Consider the following 18,341-nt stretch of genomic DNA (forward strand, 5'->3'; position numbering starts at 1 on the left):
AATAACTCAAATGTTCTTAAATCTTGAAATGAAAAATTGGTAGTGCATCCATAAAATACAATACAGGGTGACATATGAGTAACAAGGCCTGTGGCCACCTTTTCCAGGAGATTTGAGAACCCACATCAGAGGGAGGGCTGCATCACCTTCCTTCCCACTCTTTAGAAAGATGATTCTATAAAATGATTACGATGTGGAGAGGTGGTAACACAGCATGCTGTTTGCAGAAGAAAATATTATATGATTTCTTCTGGGTTTTGTGATGTTTGTGTTATTTGTGATACTTTCAGAATTTACATTTTTTTTTCAGTACTGGCGATTGAACTGGGGGGTACTTCATCACTGATTCCCATCCCCAGCATTCCTTTTTTTTTTTATTTTTGTTTAGAGAGAAGGTCTCACTAAATTGCTTAAGGTCTTGCTAAATTGCTGAGGATGGCTTTGAACTTGAAAATCCTGAGCCCCTGGTATTACAGACATCTGGGCCTCAGAATTCACAATTTGTTACTTTTCATCCTAAATAAATAATCACTGCTCCACCTGATTTTGTATTTGTAATTTTGTATATATATATTTTTTTTTTCTTAGAGGGTCTCCTCTCTCCCAAATCCTGTCACTGGGTTCTGAAGGGCAGGTGAATGCCCAGATTGATGGGCACACATTTTCCTTTAAATTTGACTTCTGGAGGCATGTACATTTTCTGCATATTCAAGAAACATAAATAAATAAAATCTCCCTTCCTCATCCTTTTTAACATACTAAAGTAAATAATCCCCGCTGGATTTCAAACCAATATCATAACCACACGGAAGGGGAAAATGAAAAAAATAATAATAAATGCAAGTAGCTGGTGAATACAGTGTTTGACTATGTGACCTCACACTTGGGTAGGATGTGGCAGGGGAGAAGGGCAGTTGGGTTAGTAGCAGTGGGTAGCCATGGGGGAAGCCACTCTGACACCGTTTTGGATGGGTTGCTGGTTTGATGGATGAGGGAGTGGTCTGTTATGGGGAGCGCGGGTTCCACTGTGGAGGGAGGGAGAGATAAACATGGAATGAAGGAAGGGTTTCAGGAATGGTGACGTGGCAGTGTGAACTCACAGTTTCTGAAATATTCACATGCCCAGGTCTCCCAGCTTACCTGCGTGCGAGCGCTGCAGGTGGTGATGCACACGCACCTCCCTGCCTGCCTGCTGGACGCACCCAAGTAAAGACACCAGCGGCAGGAGCGCAGCGAGGTCTCCATCGCCACCTTTCTCCAGCCATAACAGGAACACAGACACAAAGCATTCCAGGACTGGCTCAGGGTCGGTACAAGATAAACCCGAATCACCTTTCTGTGTCACAAAGGAGAGCAGTGCTAGAAAAATGTGGGGGGGGCTGGGGATGTGGCTCAAGCGGTAGCGCGCTCGCCTGGCATGCCTGCGGCCCGGGTTCGACCCTCAGCACCACATACAAACAAAGATGTTGTGTCCGCCGAGAACTAAAAAATAAATATTAAAAAAAAAAAATTCTCTCTCTCTCTCTCTCTCTCTCTCTCTCTCTCTCTCTCTCTCTCTCTCTCCCCTCTCTCACTCTCTCTTAAAAAAAAAAAAAAGAAAAGAAAAGAAAAATGTGGGGGCACGGCGCCAGGACAAAATCACCTCCAGGAACCCCCGACAGGCAAACCGAGGATATTTTGAGCAGAAGTACTTTGGAATATCAATCCACCATAAACTGTGGAAAAAGAAGGAATGAACCAGGCACTGTGGGGCACGCCTGTAATCCCAGAAGCTTGGGAGGCTGATGCAGGAGGATCTCGAGTTCAAAGCCAGCCTCAGCAGAAGTGAGGAGATAAGCAACTCACTGAGACCCTGTCTCTAAATAAAACACAACACAGGGCTGGGAGGGGTTCAGTGGTCCAGTGCCCGAGTTCAAGTACTATGGAAAATTGTATTCCTACAAGATAGCCCCCAAGAAAAACAGAGGGACAGTGTGGCTCAGGAGGAGGGAAGGGAAATTACTCAAACATTAAAGCTCTCCCAGTACCTCCTTTCCCAGTAACAATGGCCCCTGAGGGAAAAAGCAAACTTTCATCCCTTCCTGGGTTTATTCCCAGCATCTCCACCAAAAGCAAAAGTCACCCCTTCCCCACCCCAGTGGGTCCTGAAGGAAGGAGGCAAATACTGAAACCCTGGGCCCTGGACTTTTATCCTTTCCCATTGCGGATGAGTCCTGGAAGGAGAAAAGCAAATAGAGATGCTGTAGGTAACAATGGATCCCAGAGGAAAGAAGATAAGCAGTGAACACTGAGTTGTGAGCTTTTCTCTGTGACAGTGAGTTTCAAAACTTTTTACAACTGCCTTCCTGAGTTAAAATTTTAACCTGCACGACTAGACCCCTGACTGTCTGAATAGCACAGCCACAGTCTCCAATGATTAATTCACCCCCAATGTAAACTATAAACCAAGACTTCTCCTTCTGTAACCCAGGGGGCCATTTCCATACCCAGAAAATGAGCCCTCCCATGCCTGATGGATTGACTTCGCTGCAGAATAAAGGAAAGCTTGCTGATCTGAGGTTCCATTCTTGCCTTTACCTCCATTATTCATGCATCATGAACTTACACCAGGTACAAAAAAAAAAAAAAGGAAAGAAAGAAAGAAAGAAAAAGTAGGAATGTTAGAGCCCATAACTATGACAAATAGGCAACCAAGTAAATGCACCCAGATGTGCATGGGAAAGAAGGGAGGGCAATTGCCGCCATGTTGAATTCTGTGTGGAGGTTGGATCACAAAAGCTTCATCAATGGCAGTAAGATATTTCATCAGACAACAGTATTTCTCCATAGGTTTATTATTAGTTGCAAGAAAAATTAATAATTTCCAGTGCAGGAATTTTACAGTGTCTTGAACGGATCAAAAATTAGCATCATCAGTAAGGGGTAGGTGACATCATTTTCTCCGTGTATCTCCAGATGAGGTTCTTACGTGATATTCCAGCCAGAAATGCATAACTTGAACCTAATGGGGAAGAGACATCGGACACCCCCTTTCCCTCACTCATTTGTCCTCTCCTCCTTCTCCTCCTTCTCTACCCTCTTTCTGTCTCTGTCTCTGTCTGTCTTTGTCTTTGACTAGAGAATTTTCCATTTTATTAGTTATTTTAAAACATTGACTTTGGCCTTCTTGGATTCCAGAACATGTAGGGGAGCTTAATCTCTGAACCACATCCCCAGTCCTTTTTATATTTTATTTTGAGAAAGGGTTTCTCTAAGGCTGGCTTTGAACTTGCAACCCTCTGCCTCACTCTCCAGAGCTGCTGGGAATACAGGCGTGGGACACTGTGCCTGGTCATGAATTTCCACTCTTACTGGCATCTCCTTGCTTTTAATTTCTCTGGGTTTATTCTTTTGTTGTTATTTCAGTTATAAAGTTGGACACTCTGCTCATTAGTTTTCAGCTTCATGGGTTCACAAATAAATTCCCCAATAGAAATTTTAAAATGCTATACTTAGAAATCACTATCATTTTTTATAAATTACTATATAATTCAGAAATCATGTATAAATATTAAACTTATAATTTTAAAACTTTCCAGGAAGTGATCTCCAGGGCCAGATGGTTTTACTGGAGAATTCTACCAAAAAAAATTTTTTTATAAAGAATTAACACCAAGTCTTCTCAATTCATTTTATGAAGGAATTTTTCCTGATGCCAAAACCAGACAAAGACAGAACAAAAAGGAAAAGTTAAATCAATATTCCTCATGGATATAGACAAAAATATCCTCAAAGTATAGATAAGATTAAGTAACATACTAAAAGAATGATATACCAAATGGGATTTATTCCCCAAGGATGTAAGCCTTGTTCAATACTTGAAGATCAATCAATATGATCACCATATTAACAGATACAGAAGAAATACATATAATTATATCATTTGATGAAGAAAAATACACCTGACAAAATTCAATCCTCATTCATCATTAAAAAAACAAATCTCAGAAAGGAATTCCCTGAACTTGATAAAGAGCCTCTACAAAAATAACAAAAAACAAAAAACCCACAGCTAATATCACACTTGGTGAACTATAGCTAGGCAAGGAGTGTGTTGACACAAAATCAGTTTTTTTTTTATTTTCTTTCTGTTTTTTTTTTTTTTTGGCTGTGCCAGGCAGAGTGTTCTAGAATATGCCAGGCAAGGGTCCTACCACTGAACCACGTACCCTCTTAAAAAAAAAAATCAAAAGCATGACTCATAAAAAAGAAAGGTGTGGCCCAATGTGGTACTGCACTCCTGTGATACCAGCGACCTAGGAGACTGAGGATCACAAGTTCAAGGCCAGCCTGGGCATGTAGTAAGATCTTGTCTCAAAATACAAAATAAAAAGGACTAGGGATATATCTCAGTGGTCGAGCACTCCTGGGTTCAACCCAATATTGAAAAAAAAGGGGAGGGGGGGGAGATGTGAATTTGACCTCACTTTGCTCTGAAAAATTCCCTGTTTAAGTGGATGCAAAACAAATTGAGACTGGGAAAAAATATGAGCGTACCACATACCCTGCAAAGGATTGGAATCTAGACCATCTAGAGCTCAAAAATGCAATAACAAAAACATCCAATTAGAAAAAGGGCACAGACATTTCACCCAGGGGGACACACAAACAGCAAGTTAGCATGAAGAAATGTTGACCAGCATTAGCCATTAAGGCAATGCAAGGTTAAAAGTTCAGTGCTACACAACTATCAGAACGGTTAAAATCAGAACTCAGTGGCAGTGCCAAGAGGCTCTCAGGGCACACCTAGCTGATGAGAATAAAAAAGGGTGTGGCTGTTCTGGAACACAACATATAGTTTCTTTAAAAACTAACTATGCAACAACCACATGACCTAGCATTTGATTGCACTCCTGGGTATTTATCCCAGAGAAATGAAAACTTTAGTCACTTAAGAACCAAATGTGAATGTTTGTAGCAATTTTATTTGTAACAGCCCCAAATCCTCTAACAGATGAATGGTTAAACTGTGGCACAGCCACATCCTGGAATACTACTCAGCAGTGAAAAGGAATGGGCTAGTGAGACATAAAACAATGGGCTGGATCCCTAGAGAACCATGCTGAGTGAAAAAAGCCAGCCCTCAAAGGTGACATGATGTACAGTCCTGCTAATAGTACACCCTTTCAACAACAAAATTATAGAGAACATGTAACTATTTAAATGACTGCCAGGAGTTAAGGAGGAAGTAGGAACAGGAAAAAAAAGTGGGTGTGGTTATTAAAGGGCATCACATGAGCTCCTTGTGGTTGGAGATGTCCTGTGTCTTGGCTACATCAATGTCGATATCCTGGTTGTGATTCTGTATTTGATTTTACAAGGTGTTACCAACTGGGTAAAGGTACATAGGATGTCTTAGCATTTTCCCCCCATAACTGCACATGAATCAACAATTACTCTACATGTCTTACAGTTTTCTAGGGATGAGGAAGAAGAGTCAGTTAAAGCAATCTAAATATGGCTGGATGGCTGTCGAGGTTGACCTTTATGTCCCTCTGGTATGGGCAAGGTGCTGTGGACCACAGCTGTGTTGTCATGGAGCCAATCCTTGGCATCCAGGCAGAAGACCTTGGCTCAGATCTCAATTTTGCCACTTACTGAGCCCTTGTCCTTTGACAAGCCACTTGTGGCGCAGTCTCTTGGTGCTCCCTGTTCCTTTATACTTCCGGCTGCTCCGATGGGGCTGACCTGACCCTGCTAACCGGTGTGCACACAGGCCCAAGCCTGGCGGTTCAGGAGCTCATCAACCCAGCTAAAATGATTGGTTCAGATGTCAGGCTGCCATCAAGGCAGGGTTCCTGAGGGTCTTCCTTCAGCCTCCTTCCTCCTCGTCCTCCTCCTCTTCCATCTTCCCCAAGAGCTATCAGAAGGGGCACTGGCTTCTTCTGGGACTACAGATATTAAGAATGCCTGGGAGCTCCCTGGAATCTTCTTCCCCAACCACCTGGAAGAAGAAGTAACTTGAAACCCCAGAAGGACCAGCCGGCCTGAAGTCAGCCACTGTGATAAATATCCTTTTTTATTTGTTGATTGGAATGAGGTGTCTGTCTCTGGCACTTGAAAAAGTAGTGATTATTATTTCCTTTAACCACATTTAGTCTGTTTTATGACCTCTAAAATAGGTGTAATAATAATAATAATACCAATTTCACCGGATTATTATACTTAAATAGATCATGCAGGTAAATCTGATCCTTCCCTTCTGCTTAACCACTTGATTAATTTGGGTAGAGTCATGGAGAAGATTAAAACAGAATAGATGCAAAGGAGGGGGACTTAAAGGTCACCTAGGCCACCTATCCAGTACTTTCTTGAGTCTTGTTATTTATGGTGGGTATAATAACAACTTAAAAAAAAATACATGATGTGGTTGGGAGAACCAAATGGCTTGATTCACATCAAAGCATTTTGCACAAAGTGTAAGAAAACAGCTCTTTTACAAATAGCTTGAGGTCTGACGACAGGGATAAGGAATAGTCCGAGAATCCTCCAGGCAAATATTCTTAAAATACAGTGCACATGGGGAGCTGGTTGTAGGGGTGTGCACGTCTTTGGCTCCAGCTGCTCAGGAGGCTGAGATGGGGGCTGCTTGAGTCCAGGAGTTCAAGTCCAGCCTGGTCAAAACAGACAGACTCTGATTCAAAAACAAGAAAAAGTAAAAATATGAGGAGGAATAGGGCAGGCTACTTACAATGCAGATGTCTTCCTTTTTATAAACACCCAGGTTGCTCCGGTGCCACACTCTGGGAATTAGTGACTATGGAGAGGGCAAGAAGATGTGGAAAGGGGGTGCTGCGAAGCTCACTGCTGACCATCAGAGAAGAGGCCGCAGGCAGTCACCAGGAGCGTGTGGGAAGGAAGTTATTGCTGGGTCACCACGGGCTCCTGGTCAGCGGCTTCCCAGGTGGAGTTCTGCCGGAAGCAGACCTGGAGTCGAGGCAAGTTCAGGTGTGCCGGGGTGATGGAGCACCTTCTGAACACTGCCACAGAAACGAGAGAGGCAGGGTGCAGGAGAAGGAGCCAACCAAGGGCGCCGTGGTGGGTGAAGTCCACCACTCAGCTCTTCCTGGCAGCTCTGAAGGGCAAGCAACGATTCCCAGTACCCAACACCCAGGAGGTACTGGCTATGGGTTGGGGTAAGTGGGGCTCTCTATCTCGCACCTGCAGCATCAGACAACAGTGCTCTGAGGGTCACAGGTGCTAGCCATTTTAGCAGCGAAACTTCAAGAAGCTGGAGGATGGGATCTGAGAGTCCGGGCAGGGAACAGAGTGTCCACTACAGAAGCATGGTTTGCACAGTGAGGTTGGTGCATTACCAAGGAAGGAGCAGAAGGGCATTTCGGAGTCCTGGATGGAAAGGGCCTTGGGGGTGGGGGTGGGGGCACCGTTGTCAGAGCTGCAGCTCCTGTGTTCTTATTTCCTGCATTCTTAGCAAAGCACAGACAAACATCCAGAGCACTCTGGAATGTCGCCCACCTTCCCACAACCCCTCCCCCGCCACCCACACAAAAATCAGTTATTTTTAGCTGTGCTCATTTGCTGTCTGTCTCCCCAGACAGGGTTGCATAACAGGGTTTGCTGGGGATGGGGAAGCTGCACTCACGAATGGTAAATCCATTTACACTTAGCAGAGCAGCCAGTGTGGCTTAGGGGAGTTGGCAGGCCCCAGACCTCCTGGCACACAAAGGGAAAACCTGATGGATGCCAGCGAGGCAAGGTGACTTCACATGGTGAGGAACGACTCCCGAGCCCTCCCACTGCCCCTGCCATTTTGGAGTTTTGAAATCACAAAATGTCATAGCTGGGAGAAGGGCCGTCAGCAGCAGATCACCTGGACTGCACTGGTCATTGTAAAAAGATGAGGACCTGAGGCCTCCAGGTGGGGAGGGGAAAGGGAAGAATATTTGTGAAGCAGAGGCACAATCAATCTCAGGTGCCATGCCGGGCACTTTTTCCAGATGGTTCCATTTTAGCCCCTCTGTGACACTGTGGGGTGGGTTGATGATGCCATTTTATAAACAGGATTCGAGTTCTTGGAGGTACCAGAGCTTCTTCTCTAAGTCAAACACTCAGGAAGGAACTGAGGTTAGAACCAGGCCCAGGGGTGCCCAGCTAGTACCCTACTGTGTTTTCTCAATCTTCAGGGTGAATCAGGGAATGACTTTCCAGCCAGCCACAAAGGAGCCCAGGCCTGCAGCCTCCACTGAAATGTCAGGGCCCCAGGGGTGGACACCATCTCATTGACTAGAACAGGGCCTACCTGACACACAGTAGGTGTACAAAAAACATCTATTGGATGACAAGTCAAGCAAGCAAGAACTTACTGTGCAGTGATTTGTCCCCCCGAAGAAATAGTCCTGGCCCTTGAAGTGCTTGCTTTTGAGTTGATAGAAGTTGTGCACCTGAGTTTTGGGTTAAAGTCTTGAACTTCTTTCTAAGAGAGTAAATAGGAAATGGACTCTGGAAACACCTGCAATGAATTCCTGCTATTGACTGCCCTGCATCCATTTCTCTTCCTGCTTGGAGAAGTAGCCTGAATTTCTTTTCAAAACCTACCTCTTCCCTCCATTCTCAGCTTTATGATTTAGATGGATTCAACCTCACCTGCCTTAGAGGTGACCCAATCTGAATGCACCATCTCTGTTGATAATAATGACCAGTTGGGAAATGGTAACTATTTAAACTGATTCATTCAGTAACTCATAAAGAACTTTTTCCTGAGTTTGAATTTTCTGTTTCTTGAATGAGGATGTATATAACTCTCAGACCTCTTGGAAATTTAGGGATTATGAATTGGGTGAGATTTGTCCAAAACAGAGTCAACATCAATGAAGCAACTATAAGAAATTGAAAGAAAGAAAGAAACCATGTCCTAGAACACATTATATGGGATTCTGAATCAACTCTCCATGTACCAATCACCATGTATCTCTGAAGTTTTCAGGATGAACAATAAATTTTCTTTATTAAAGAAAAGAAGAAGAAAATGTAAACATGGAAAATGTCGCTAATGGCCCCAAATGATACAGATGCATGTATGAGCTTGTTTTGTCCAGTTGGGCTGGGCTCAAAGCAGCTTTGTGAGGGGTGGGAGGTATTTCACCCTCTTCTGCCATCTCTCCTATGGTAGACTGAAAGGAGCTACTCCTTGTGCCTTCCACCCAGGACCTTGATCTGAAATGGGCTCCCTCCAATTCCCCATATTTAGGGCCCACCAGCCTTCAAGGCTGAGCCTGTGAGTCATCTCACCTAAGGAGCCCACCCTGATTCCTTTAGCTGGTAGATATTTCTCCTACCTCTGAGTTCCTATGAAACTTGACTGGAACTTCCCTTGGGGTGCATGCCTTATCTCCTTTACTGACCCCCAAATAGGTATCAGGCTCACTGCTGTAGCCCCAAATACCTAACAGCTCTGACATGATGGTGCGCCCCCAAAAGATGAGTGTTAGTCTGGATGTGGAATGTTCCCTAAAATCTCGCATGTTGAAGGCTTGGTCCCAAGGTGGTGGCACTATTGGGAGGTGATGGAAACACACTCACACATGTGCCTGGCACCTTGACAGGGAGAGGTGAAGACTGGGCTCATTGGGAATGGCTGACTGAAGACTTCCCTGTACGGAAGGTCTCAGGGACTTCTGGTGCAAGGATTTCTTACATTGAGATTCAGGGTCCCAGACACAGCATTCCAAGTGGTCATGAGGATGTTCTTCAGATTTCTTGTGAAATTTGCATCACTATAGTATGCTGATTTTAAGTCTTTGGGGTATAAACCAAGGAGTGGGATGACTGGGTCAAATGGTGGTTCCATTCCAAGTTATCTGAGGAATCTCCATTGCTCCAGTCAAGCAAGTCACTACAGGTATCCTAGAATCCAGCAGACACGAATTAGACTCGGGGAAGCAGCAAAGAGTTGGGGTCCTTCTTTAATTTCCTGCACCTATCTTGTTCCTCTTTAAAATTTGAGGAGCTTATACTTTTTAAAAATGTTAAAAATATTTAAAGCTGTTTCTTCAAAATTAGGACCTTAGGAAATATGATCTTGTCTGTGCTACTTTTAACATTTTTCTTGGTGCTGGGAATGGAACTCAGGGCTTTGCTCATGCTAAGCACACACTTTTCCACTGAGCTACATCCTCAGTCACACCTCCTACCTACGTTTTTTGACTGTTTCTTCTTGTCACTGATAAAGATGAATGAAATTATGGCATTTACAGGTAAATGGATGGAGTTGGAGGATATCATGCTAAGTGAAATAAGCCAATTCCAAAAAAACAAAGGCCAAATGTTTTCTCTGATATATGGATGTTGATCCACACAGTAAAGGAGGGGGGAACTTTGGATTGGACAGAGGGCAGTGAGGGGAGAGGGTGTGGGGGTGTGAACTAGGGTGGAATGGGATGGATATTATCACCCTGTGTACATGTATGATTGCGCGAATGGTGTGACTCTGCCCCATGTACAGCCAGAGAAATGAGAAGTTGTGCTCCATTTGTGTACAATGAATTGAAATGCATTCTGCTGTCAAATAATAATAATTAATAATAATAATAATAATAATAATAATAATGAAAGACTTTCCACATCCTGGTAAGTGAAACTAGTGGTGTAAACATTCTGGTCTCATTCTTGATTTTAGAGAGTGTTCAACATTGCACTTTCCATATCATGTCTGCTATGGATTTTTTTCATGTCAGATATTTATTAATCAACTTAATAAACTCCAACCAGCCAGCATGCTTTCAAGCACTTAGAGGAGAAGCGTGTCCTGGCTGAGTGGGAATCTTGTGGTTGGCTTCTGGAAGACTTCATTCTAGGCAGCTTTATGTTGACGCGTGTCATTTGGAAGCCGGGACCTTCTTGCTTCAGTTTTGCTGTAATACACAGTCGCTGATCGTTGGGACCTAAAGCGTCCCAGGGTTCTGGGTTATTCTTCCTATCCCCACTGATACCTGGATTAAATGATGCCAGATATAAGAATACAGTGCCGCTCCACACCTCCAGCTCCAGTAAGTGGGAAGAGGGGAATCAGGCTTGGATGCTTCTTGGCCTGACAGAGGATCTGGCAGAGGTCTCTGGTTTAAAAGAAGATAAGAACAATCTGCCAGGCTAAGGCTAAGCTGTAGGGTGTTGTGTATTCTTTTATCTGATTAAGCAAATTACCTTCTATTTCTACTTTGCATTCATAGATTTTTGAAAATAATATGCACATATACTTTGATTAAATAAAAATGAAACAATAAAAGATGAACACAGGAAGGAAGAGCCTGGGTGATGAGAAGCAGAGAGGCCAAGGGAGACCAGGTCTTGCAGGAGGGTCAGCAGGCCAGAGCCTCTGGAGGAAGCTCTTTATAGAGAGGGCTGCTGAGACAGGAACTAAGTTCCTAAGTAAGGAACTGCAGGTCTGAATCCTCAGAAGGTTCAAAAGTTGGGGACCAGTGGGGTCATCTAAGGACAGCAATACCACATGGCCAGAGAGGCGGGTGTCCTAGGCTGGCTGTGAGTCAGATGTGGGGTGTGGCCACTCAGTCCCACTATGGCTGCATCTGCTATGGTGGCCAAGCAAGCCTCTCCATCTTCTCTCTGACTGTCACTCAGGTAGCTTTATGATGGCTGGAGAAGGGATTTAGGTGTTCCCATGGCAACAGGGAAAAAAAAAGAATCTGAGGAAGGGAGAAAGAAAACCATTCAACTGAATCTGACCCTGAAATAAAAAGAAAAAAAATCCAATAGCTGAGTTTTTTTACGAAAGAGGAAAAATCATAAACAGTGTTTGGTTTGTGAGTCACACTGACTTCTTCCAGTTACCAGTTTTCAGGCTCCAAACAGGGGAGCCTGGGGATGTCAGTGGTGGTGAGGATGCACAGCTCACCTTCCTCCCAACTCTATGTTTGGCTCTTTCCAGGGAAAGAGTTACTCTGGCTGCCCAGAGCTCTGTGTCTCCACAGGCACATGGAGCCAGGAGACTGGCCCAAGCCACACCCTCCTGGGCCCTCAGTTCCCCTCTCTGGAAAGTGAGGTGCTGGCCTGTGTGGTCTCAAGGTCCCTGAGGGCTCTGACATCATTTGTTATGCTTTAATGTGGGGAAAGCGTCAGAGGTTGCTAAGGCCATCCCCTGGTGCCTAACCGTTGGCTGTGTTGCAGGGGTGTGTTCTTCTGTCTGCAGTCTAGAGAGAGAACGCTGAGCCCCGGCAGCCATGCTCATCCAGAAGATGGCTGGAGTTTTAGCTATTCCAATGGGAAGGAGAGACTCTAAGGGCAGGACAAGGCTGGAGGCTTCTTGAGGAGGTCCCTCCAAGCCTGAACACTGATTCTGTTGACTGCTTGGGTTGGTGCAGGAGACGGAGTCCAGATGCAGGGGGATGGACTAGAAGGCAGCCACCCTGCAGCAAGTTCCCAGTCCCAGCCATGACTTTGGTATAAGTTTGGTAGCAACTTCCCTCAATGGCTGCGTTCCCACCACCTTGCTACATGCCCTTTCTCTATGAAGGACAAGCTTCATCACTCCAAGAATTGAAGTACATGTCCTCCAACAATGGACAGTAGGAATATGGCAGCCATCGTGTCACTCAAAGAACACTCAGTCAGCACTGAGAGCCGGAGGAGTGGCACGAATCTTCTGCACCCTCAGTCAGCCTCTGCCTGTGAACCTTGTCTAGAGAGGCCATCTGACTGAGTTCAGTACACCTGGTGTGTAATGTCACAGGTACGTGTTCACTGTGACACTGACCTCAGGGCCTAGGCCCCACTGATTCTGTTCTACAATGCAATTCACAGAGACCCGGAGGTGTGGAAGGCCCTGGTGGGGCTGGTCTTTGCTGAGCAGAGGCATGTGGCATGGTGGTCACCAGGTGCACCTCCCTGTTATCCAATGAGCAGTAAGCAACGTTTTGCAGGAAACACCTGAGAGTTTGCAGAAGGGGCTGTTTTTCAGGGATGCATAGAGGACTAAGGAACTCACAAGGATGGGCAGCCCCAGGGAGTCCTACAGAGAAAGCTCTTCCACCATTGACACTGAGGGGCTTAGGGGTAGAAGCCTGTGATGGGAAGGGGTGACAACTGAGCCTGGGAGAGGGGATGAGGATGAGGGATGAGGGCTGTGGCTGGGAGAAGACGAAAAGCTCTACTAAACCAGGGCTCCTAGCAACTCAGGAGGCTGAGGCAGGAGGATTGTAAGTTCAAGGCCAGCTTCAACAAATTAGTGAGGCCCTGTCTCTAAATAAAATGTAAAAAGGGCTGGGGATGTGGCTCAGTGGTTAAGCATACCTGGGTTTAATTCCTGGCACCAAAAATAAATAAATAAATAAATACAATAAGCCAGGGCTGGTAGGGAGGAAGTGGGGTCACCCCTTTGGCCTTTCAGTTCTCCTACCAGGGTGCCATGGCCAAATCCAAGCAGAATTCAGGAGGGGAAATAGAATGGGCTGAGGATAGAGATCAGCCCCCAGAGCACAGGGCAGGAAGGGGAGAGGTGTCCCTGGAAGGTAAAGACCTCCTGTGCCTCGTTCCCCATGTTAAACCAGTGACAGTAACACCACCCACAGCATAGGCTACCGTCAGAATTAATTAATTAGATCCTTTAGCTACCTATCTGTCCTCTCCCTATCATCCCAGTCTAACCAATGCCTGGATGAGCGCCTGGCCCAGGTGTGCACAGGTTAGCCATGACTGTATTATTACACACGTTTGCTCCCTTACTCCACACACCCAAATATCCTTCCTCCCCTTTGGTTGGAACCAAGCATCCTGACACCCCAGGCCAGTATCCTTCTTCACCCACCACTGTCCACTCTGAAGTGTCCACCTTTGAGTGACTGGCGACATCCCTGGACAGCTTACCTCACCAGTTGGCCTTGGAACAGCTGGGTCTTTCAGTCAGGGGAACATGTGACCCAGAGTGGGGCCAAGTAGGACCCCAGCTGTGTGCGTGGACTCCTTGGGGTGAGATTTCTGCTGTTCTCACTGTGCTTGGTCATGACCTTCTGTCCTGGGCCATGTGGCCCTGTTCCCACCTATGGAGGTGCCTCTGAGCGAGGCTTCAGCTGACCTCAGAGTGACCCCCTCTCCACCCTTAGCCTGATCCCCTCCGGGCCCTGGGTCATCTGTTTGGGGCATACATGTGAGCCAATTGTTTTTGTAGTGTTTTGTTCACAATAGCAACAAGCACCCCTCTTCCACAGCCTCTGAAGGCAAGATGCTGTCAACTAGGAGGGGCCACAAAGTAGCTGGCAGCAAAACACCCAAAACACAATCTTAGGTTCATCGAAACTCTGCAAAACAAACTCAGTCTCAAGAAAATATTTAAAAAATTTTAAATGAACAACAACAACAAAAAATGTCAGGCTCAAGCTCCTTCCCGGTGATGACTCATTGGCACAAACCTAGGCCTTGCTTTGTGGTGTCAGGTCTTCCCCCTTCTGCCACATTGCAGCCTTGGGAATCTCTGTGAACTCTGACACAGCACCACTCAATTCAGGAACCCTCAGATTCCAGGACTCAGAGGAGGCCAACATTGGGCATCAAGGATCTTAGGAACACATATGAATTCCAGGTCAATAAAGTTGAGAAACTCTGACTTTTGCATGAATTGTACCATTTTCTTGTGGTCTGAGCTTTCATCAGAGTTCTGATGGGGTCTTGTATTAGTCAGGATGGACCAAGTGATGCTGTGATAACAAGCAATCCCCCATTCTCAGTGGGTGATACCAATAATGAATATTCAGAGAGCCATTGATTGGAGTCTATTTTTTGTCCCTGTTCCTCTTCCTTACTGCCCAACTATGAAAGGACAAACTAAACCACAATAGACAAACATACCAAATTGCTTGATTTGATTATCCTGTGGGTGGTGGCACACTAAGATTCAAGTATTTTATGAAGTGCTCTTATGTGCTCTTGTGAGGCAGAGGAGGAAACTGAGGCTCCCAGAGGGGAATCCACTGTTCTAAGTCCCCTGACTAGTTGTCCAGTCAGAAGCTGGACTGAGATTTCAACTCAAGCCCACCCCAATGGCTGCAGGAATGAACCCAATCACATGTAATCTTTCCAACATTGCTACTAGTTCTAGTCATTGGTTTGGGCTTTTGAGTTTACATAGCATTTCATTCATTTGGCAAATAGTCGATGAGCACTCTCCATGTCCTGAGAATGGTTCTGATGCTTGGGTACAGGGTATAGGGAAAGAAAGAGAACAGATTGGGGGCTGCGAGATGAGAATCATGGAACCACTGACTGGGGAAGGAACAGGGTTTTAACCAGGAGGCCTGGTGCCTGGTGGGGATCCAGGCTCCGCAGTGAATTAGCCAGAATGACTCCTGAGCCTTTCACACCAGACCAAGCCACCTGCATCCAAGGAAGGGCTGGGCTCTCTGAAAGGGGTTTTGGAGACGTCATGGTACCACTGAGCCCAGGCTGCATTTTTTAAAAATGATAAATGTGACTCCACACATTCATCATTTAGTCTCTAAAAGCTTGGGATCTGGTTCAGAATGTTCCAGCAATGTTTATGAGATGAATGAGTTAATGAGTAAATGAACACATGGATGAAGACTGGTGGTGGGCAGTGCCCCTCTGCTCTTTGGACCTCAGTTTCCTCATCTGTCAGTTGAGCCTATGTCTAAGGACCCCTTCCCTCAACATATGATGACTAATGTGACAGCAGCATGCCTGTGGGGTTGGAAAGCCTGTTTGCCATGTCATCCCCAAAGGACCATGTGTCAGTCCCCAGAGTTGGCTTCTGGATTGTCTGGGTGGTTTCAGTCCAGAGACGGTTGCTCCCTCGGCCAGTATGGCTCTTGGCTCCAGCAGCCTTGTTGTGGGGTTGGTGGGAAGCCGTGTTCTGAGACTCTGGGGCCAGAGTTCGAGTCAGAGGCAGACGGGCATGACCTTAGGAGCACTGATGGAAATGCCTTTTCCCAATTACCTCTTCTGCATGTCCCTGGAATTCCACTGTTCATGATTTATTCCACTGGGGTCAGCATTACCCTTTTCTTTTGTGGGTCTGCTTGATAAATGCTGCCAATCTTGGCCGAGTAATGGAACATCTGGATAAAATTCAGTTCCTGAAGCCTCTCGAGCACCAACCTCTGCACCAAGGGGCTGGGGTAGATGGAGAGGCGGCCGTGGTTGATGGTCACACCACGACTGGGTGTCTAGCAGGTGCCATGTGACACAGACCGCACACATCCCTTGCTTCGGCCCTTACCCCAACCCTGGGGGATATGCAAGTTTGGCCTCATTTTACAGGTGGGGAAATTAAGTCAGAGAGGCTGAGACACTCACCCAATGTGACATCACTGATGTCTCCCGCCCACATGACCACCGCACTACAGCCACCTCCGGTGGGGAGAAAGTCAGGGCAGTGAACAGGACAGAGGCTGAGGGCAGGCATCAGTCATGGGCCATTCGGGGAGCCATGCGGGGGTGATCAGGAAGGCCTGGAAGATCATATTCCAGTTAATTCTGGAAGGATAAGAAGAATTTTCATATCTTGAGAAGGGAGGAGGGCACCACAGGTTTAGAAAGTTACAGAAGTCAAGCCACTTGGAGGGGGCTGGGTGGAGAACACGGAGAATAGAGGAGCAGTCATGAGGACCACGGGCTGGGCGACGGCACCCACAGGATTTGGCGACGGGGAGCCATTGAAAGTATTGAAGAGAGAAAAATCCATGAGGTCTGTTTTAAAATACTCCCCTGCTGAAAAACTGTCACAGACCAGAGAGGGCTAAGGAGGCAGGATGTAGCAAGGCATCCTAGATGGGATTCTGGAGTGGAAAAGTGCTGAGAGCCATTGCCAAGTAGGAATGACGCATGGCAATTTCTTTGTCAGCCTACCCCATGGTTCTTAGAGGAAGGACTCTCCATTGTGGACCCAGGTCATTTGCAGTGACATTGCATGAATGGTGACCTTGCTCAAGGACCAGGGCTGGGAATAGGGAGTATCCTGCTCCTTGGGTTTAGGGTGGTTCCAGGTTTAAGGTGTACCCTGCTGGGAATAGGGGATATCCTGCTGCCTCAGGCACGCCCCGCTCCTTGAGTTCCCGTTGAGTTCTCGCGGGATTCAGAGAGTATTTTGGGATACAGAGCCCAGTGGAGGTGTGGATTTTCCCCAGAATGTGTGTGTAGAGTGCCGGTGACAGTTGGAGAATAAAGAGTTGCTGTTTGAATCTACAAGGTGTGTGGTGGCTCGGTTATTTTGTGCCCAGCCAGACTGCAGCAGAAAAGGACATTAGGAAAAGACTAGTGACATCCAAATAGGCCTGCAGCTTAGTTTCTAGTAACACACACGTGTTGGCTCCTTCAATGGGACAGTTGGATTGATGCTTGTCAGCAATAGGGAAGCCGAGTGAACCGTCTATGTGAACTCTGGAATATGTTTGCAACTTTCCTGTAAATCTAAAGCTTCCCAAATGCAAGTCTCATTTAATTTAAAAATTTTACTCCTCCTGCAAGCAGCGTGGAGATGGAGCTGAGCTAGGAGGGTTAGGATGTGGGGAGAGGGTGTATGAGCTGCCACCATCCTAGTGACAGTGAGAGCAGGGCTCTGCCGGTGGCAGAGGGATCAGAGAGAAGGGGGCAGAAATGACCAGGAGTTGGTCAGACAGAATTTGGCAACTGGATGTGAGGGCTGAGATGGATGCTTGAGTCCAGAGTGAGGTTCTGTCCCTAGCCCAGTGCCAGGTGAGGAGGAGACCTCCCCAAAGAAGGGGTTGGGTTACCATCAACCAGCCAGGCCGGTTTGCAGGGAGGGGATACACACCAGTCCCAGTGACCTCTGGGCATTACCACGTTCTGCTGCTGACCTTATTTATGGAGGAGCTAGATTCTTCACAAGGGTGCTTTCCAAATTATTGGTGGAAAAGGCCTGTTTTTAATTTTTGAGTATATTTTCACTTCAACGAAGATCAGTATTTGGTCTACACCCTGTTGGATGAGACAAGTGCACTGAGCATGTGCTTGAAAACCAGGGGTGCTTAATCACTGAGCCACATCCCCAACCCTTATTATTTCTTTAAATTTAGAGACAGGGTCTCACTGAGTTGTTTAGGACCTTGCTAAGTTGCTGAGGCTCGCCTTGAAATTGCATTCCTCCTGCCTCAGCCTCCCAAGCAACCTGCCGGGATTAGAGGAGTGTGCCACTGCACCCAGCTGACTTTAGACATTTTCAAGATGTTCTAAAAGTTTCTGAACCTTTGCCTTCCATTCCCGTTTTCATCTCGATGAGTAATCACACAGTTCATGGCACAGCACTGCTCTGCTGTGGCCCTGCATCTACCACAGAATTAGAGGCTGGGGGCCTCAATTGA

Source organism: Urocitellus parryii, chromosome 10, assembly GCF_045843805.1.
Source record: "Urocitellus parryii isolate mUroPar1 chromosome 10, mUroPar1.hap1, whole genome shotgun sequence".
NCBI classification, from domain to species: domain Eukaryota; kingdom Metazoa; phylum Chordata; class Mammalia; order Rodentia; family Sciuridae; genus Urocitellus; species Urocitellus parryii.